The sequence below is a fragment of the Hypomesus nipponensis genome, chromosome 16 (genome assembly GCF_054491055.1).
Source record: "Hypomesus nipponensis isolate SF chromosome 16, ASM5449105v1, whole genome shotgun sequence".
Lineage (NCBI taxonomy): Eukaryota > Metazoa > Chordata > Actinopteri > Osmeriformes > Osmeridae > Hypomesus > Hypomesus nipponensis.
The window spans coordinates 4251494-4257500 of NC_140376.1; positions in this window are offsets into that span (position 1 = coordinate 4251494).

Genomic DNA, 6007 nt, shown 5'->3' on the forward strand with positions numbered 1-6007 from the left:
GGTAGCCAAATATATGACTGATAGTATGATATTTATATATAAAAAAAGCATTATATCTGTCACCAGAAAGCTGACATTTCCCCCACAGTTGGCCCCTCTTGTATACAGACTACAAGGCCCAGTAAAAACTGTGTGTGTGCGTGCTTTTGTATTCGTGCCTGTGTGTGTTTGTGTGTATTTGTGTATATGTGTGTGCGCGTGTGTGTTGCTTGTCACAGGAGCCTTTGTAGTCAACAGATCATATCTCAGTCCGGAGTGCTACTTGCCTTCTGGTGCAGCATACAAACTGAATGAATAGGATCGGGCCGGTCCTTCCTCTTAGCAGTCATCTGAACTGGGCCACAGAGACCAGACACACAAACAACCCTCCAGTAACACTCTACTGTTTCAACATGAGACTCCGCTTTGTGTTGTGACAGCTCCAAAATGCTCGTAAAGTCAATCAGATGCTTGTGAGTCCTGGTTTAGCCCCATTCCCAAGTCCTTGGTCAGCCCTCAGCCTCAACCCTAGCCTCAGCCCTAGCCTCAGCCCTAACCTCAGCCCTAGCCTCACCTCTTGCAGCCGAGGCCCTGACCTCTTCCTGGAAACGTGGGTCTACTCTGGTCTGATCTACTCTGGTCTGTTCTGATCCAGCATTATAAAGACTGATCACAGGGGGAGAGAAAATGAAATGGAGAATGGCAGCGAGCCATTGGCCTTCCTGGCCCTCCACGCCTCCAATTCCCAGCATTCCATAATGGAAGTGGAGGAGTTTTTAACTACAGAACCCCACTCTCTGCCCAAGATCTTGGAATAACGTTGAAAAAACGATAAAAAAAACAAAAGAAAGGATAACATCTGAAATGTGGTGCGTTGTTTAGTGTTCCACTGATTGTTTTATTGCCGTCTGTTTCAATCAGCTTCATATCTTACTGATTGCTTGCTGAAACAATCTGCAGTAAAATATTATGCTAAGTAGTAAACTAAAACTGTTGTGTGTTGAATTACAATTATATGTATATCTTTTTTTTCTGAGGGTGGAGAGGATTATAATCACGTTCAATAGGTTTGCCTCTGCCATTGACCGTTGGGTATGGGGTTCGGGCAAGCGTTTAAGCATGAAGAACAAGAGGCTCTTGAGTTTAATGAAGCCGGTAGGGATTAAATACATTTCCTGTCCTTAATCTGGAAATTAGCCCTGCAAGGCCAGAGAGAAAAGACAGGGTCCTTCCCCTCGGATTTAACCCTTCAGGGGACACCGAACACTCACGGTCTGAGACGGTTGTGTGTTTTTGTGTTGTTCGCGTAGTCTCCTTTGACGTCGTTTCTGGAGAGCTGTCTTCATTGTGAGTATAAGGTCGTCGATATTTCATATTTTTTGTAGATGAGGATGCTTTTCAGTGCACAGCTTGATATTTAAAGGAAGTGATTTTTGTTGAATTCTGTGGAATACCTGTGTAAGGCATTTTGGCCCATCTGAACTTCTGACTGCTGCTAATGTTATTTGCTGAGGTTGGGGTGCATGTGGATGGTTAGACCATGGTCAGGTGATCCATAGAGCCTGCTCTCCAGAGAAACTGTGACTGCCTCAGACAAACAACAAACACATGAAACCCAGAGAAGCTCTAGGGTTGGCTGGCTCTGGACCCGTACCAGAATCACAACAGAACCACAACAGAACCACAACAGAACCACGACAGAACAGAGCCAGATTACAACTCTCAGACCCATTAGTAAGGAATGTGAGTGTGTGGGTTGTGTGAGATAAACCATGCAGTGGAAGAGGACGGACACCTCTCCAGACCCCATCCACAACCAGCCCCAGCCTCCAGCCCCAGCCTCCAGCGTCTGTCCTCCAGCCTCTGGCCCGTATATCCCCCAGCCTCTCTAACCCCCAGCTTCCTCCGACAGCCTCCAACTTCTCTAAACCCTTGCACCGTATCTTTCGGCCTCACCTCCCTAACCTCACCTCCCTAACCTCTAACCTCTATACGAACCTACAGCCTCAGAGGTCCTCCAGACCACAGTGTAATCCACCCCTCTCCAAACTCCAGCCTCTCATCCCCTGGCCCCCCCCCTATGTCCACCCACCAGCCTCTACCCTCCAGCCTCCATCCATCCTCCGGCCCCCATTCATGGAATCTCTCTAATGAGAATGGAAATGTCAGCTATGATACACTCGCTGGGAAGAGGGGACACTGAGACCCACACAAAGCTCTTTTATGCGCCGAGCCTTGGATTTCCTCCGCACTTGTTGTCCAACTCTTTTGTGACTTCATTAGTGGACCCTTTCACACGTTCTCACATGCAGTAAAGGGAAGCTATTTGCTTGTAGATTATTTTTAGTAAAGCACAGACTGGCCCGATTGTAGTGGATGTTTGGGACCACGCTGTGTGTGTTTGTTAGTGTGTGTGTTTGTTAGTGTGTGTGCGTGTGTGTGTGCGTTTAGGGAGAGTGTGGACGTGGGGCTTTGTAAAGTGTGTTTGTGTGTGCGAGAGTGTGTGCGTTTGAGAGTGTCTGCGGGTGAGAGTGTGTGTGAGCGTGTGTGTGTGTCTCGGAGACGGGGTAAGTGTCGGGGATTGCACGGGGCTACCAGCCCATCTGTACAGTGTCCTCATGTTGGGAAGACACAGTCTCTCCAAACGCATGCATAGGACCATCTGTGAAAGCGACAGTACCAACCACCCCCCCACCTCCCACGTCCCCGCCCCCCCCCCCCCCCCTGCCCCCCCCTCCCCACTCAACACCACCATCCCCCAGTGCCCCCCAACAGTGCCGGGGCATGAGGGCTAGCAAACACAGCCGGGCACTGTGGTGGCGTTCACACAAGAGCCACTAGCTGGAAGCTAACCCTGACACAAAGCTGACACGCTTGTTTGGGTGGTGGCGGGGGGGGGGCGGTGAGCAGGGGGGGGGGGTAACGTAGGGCGGTGCGGACAGACCAGCCCTCCTCTCTGTCATCCACGGTACAGGAAGCTGACCTTGCCGCTCCTCTGAGACGGGCCTGCTCCTCCCGGGTCTGATCTTGGCAGCGAAGGCCCAGCCTGTACACACACACACACACACAGTGTACACACACACACACAGTGTACACACACACACACACTGTACACACACACTGTACACACACACACACTGTACACACTCACTGTACACACACACAGGAAAGTAGGTTACATAGTTAATTAAGAAAACTTGGCCGGGCTAAATCCGCTAAGTATGATCAACTTACCCCCTGTGGAGGCGGAGGAAATACCAATTGGGGGAGATAGGAAATCACCAAATCCCTTGTAAAATTATAAAGAGATGGACCTGTCAGTGACGGGAGGGAGGATGGGGAAGAGGAGGAAGAGGAGGAGGAAGAAGAGGAGGAGGGAGAAGTAACCTCAGGCTGACTCTGGAGAGGTTGAGGAGGGCTACAGGACTGGATGGCCCGTGGTCAAACAGACAGTACCATACTCTACCCAGAGACATGATGGACGTGTAGAGAATGGAGAGAGAGAGAGAGAGAGAGAGCGAGAGAGAGAGAGCGAGAGAGAGAGAGAGAGAGAGAGAGAGAGAGAGAGAGAGAGAGAGAGAGAGAGAGAGAGAGAGAAAAAAGTGTGTATGAGAGAGAGAGAGAGAGAGAGAGAAAAAAGTGTGTATGAGAGAGAGAGAGAGAGAGAGAGAGAGAGATAGAGAGAGAGAGAGAGAGAGAGTTTGCTCTGTGAGCAGGTAATAGAACACCCTGCCAAGGTATCAGGAACTACAAAGAGTGAGGTGATATGAGGTGTAAGGCCCTCTATTCCCTGGATAACATCCATCACACAGGCAGGCAGGCAGGCAGGCAGGCAGGCAGGCAGGCAGGCAGGCAGGCAGGCAGGCAGGCAGGCAGGCAGGCAGGCAGCCAGGCAGCCAGCCAGCCAGCCAGCCAGCCAGCCAGCCAGCCAGCCTCCGGCTATCAGTGTGAATGTGTGGAGGTTGTAGTTCTTCAGAAGGCCTGAGTCTCCCAGCTGCTACCTGTCATCACAGCCAGACCTGCGCTGCTGCTTCACATGATCACATGAGTTCATCTGCGCTGACGGACAACTGGAGAGACCAGCCAGGTAGAGGAGGGGGAGGAGGGGGGGGATGGGGGGGAGGGGGGAGCTTGCTTTGCCTCTATTTTTCTCTCTCACTGCCTCTCTCTCTTTGTCTGTCTCCCTTTCTCTCTATCTCTCTCTCTCTCTCTTTCTCTCTCTCTCTCACTGTCTCCTTGTCTCTTCCAGTCTGCCCTTTAAATCCTCCCTCTCTCTTCCTCCTGCTCTCCATAGCAGGTAAACCCCAGAACCACATGTGAGCTCTTGCCTGCAGTGGAGGGCTCCGAAAGCCTGTTGCTACCTGCCCGGGAGGGGCAGCAGTCTGTGCAAGGCTACACACACCTCCACCCTCTACCTCCACCGTCTCTCTTGCTAAGCAAACTATCCCCCAGGTGTGCATGCACAGACGACCCTCCCTCCGTCAGCATCCTGTCACACCAGAGATGTTTATCCAATTTGTCAAGATAATCTTTCCTCAAACAGGCACCCTGGTCTCATTTGCCAGACACACACACACACACACACACCCTCGCACAGACACGCGCACACTCATGCTCATACACAAACAACATCGATGTACACACTCAGTCACGGACATAGACACAAACACGCAGAACAGCCAGGCCCTGAAATGTAACCCCTGTATTCCATCTTGCCTCGCTGTGTCAGCTCCCCTCCGGCTCTCAGCAAAAGCAAAGTAATTATATCTGTGTTAACTGAATTATCTGGGCCGGCTCATTTGCTTTCTGACTTGGGAGTTTTAAAAGATGCTTAGAGTCTGGCTCATCCCTCTTCACTTGTATCCGCCTAGACACTTCACCAATTTACACTCTATTAATGGGGTCTCTATCTGTTTATTTTCCTCCAGGATTACAGCACTCTTAATGATGTCAGTTTTGCTGCAACCCCAGCCCCCCCCCCAAAAAATGGCATGTCAATTTACATAAATGAGATGCACTGTGACGTGTACGCACTTTAACGCACACTCTCAACTCACACACACACACACAAGCACGCACAAACACACACACACACACACAGTAAGTAAAAAATCCTAGAACGTTTGCAAAGCTGATCATTTTATAATGAATCTTTTCATTGGGCATGGTGAGGATTACTTTAAAAGGATTTGGAAGGAATATTTACATGCGTTTAATGGTTCGCTAACTTAAATATTTATAGAGGTTTCGTTTATCACCGGATATCATCTTAAAATAATAACAGCTGGAAAAGAAACCTCAAAAAGTGGGTATGCTACGATTACACGGTTACACTGCAGATGTTCCAGCTGCCTAATTTGTGACAACATCTATGAGGTTCATGTGAGCATCATCTAAGCATGGGGTGGAGAGGAGATGAAAGTACAAAATATATATATATATATATATATATATATATATATATGTATATATATATGTATATATATCATTCTCAAAGCTGGATTTGCTTGTCTCCAAGACTTTTCTGTTAAAGTTCAGCTTTGTTTTTATTTTCTACATGCGCAAAATGTGGGTTTCACCCAGATGTGAACACTTCCCCCTTCGTGTAAAAAAAAAAAAAAAAGCAACAAAAAAACAAGCATAAAAACGCCTTGCTGGGCTTCTTCTTGGCAGCTAATAGATCATCTCGTCCTGGCCCTTAGACTGGCAGGCACGCAGACAAGAAGCTTTTAGAGTCTGAGAAGGTGTTCTTTACGAAGGCAACCAGGTGAAAACCTCACAGGTAAACAGCAGTGTCTGAGTAGTGATAAGAATCCAGCAGGTAAACAGTGAAGCCTCTGCTAATGGATAAATCACTGGTCTCTGATCACCCCTGAACACACACCCACTCTGTTGGCCGCCACAACAGACCCACACACTAAGCACTGGGACAACATTTGGTGTGTGTTAATGATTACAGATTCTTCATGGATAGAGGAGTTCCACTGGAGCTGTGTTTTAATAGACAGGTACACATGACTAGGCTGAT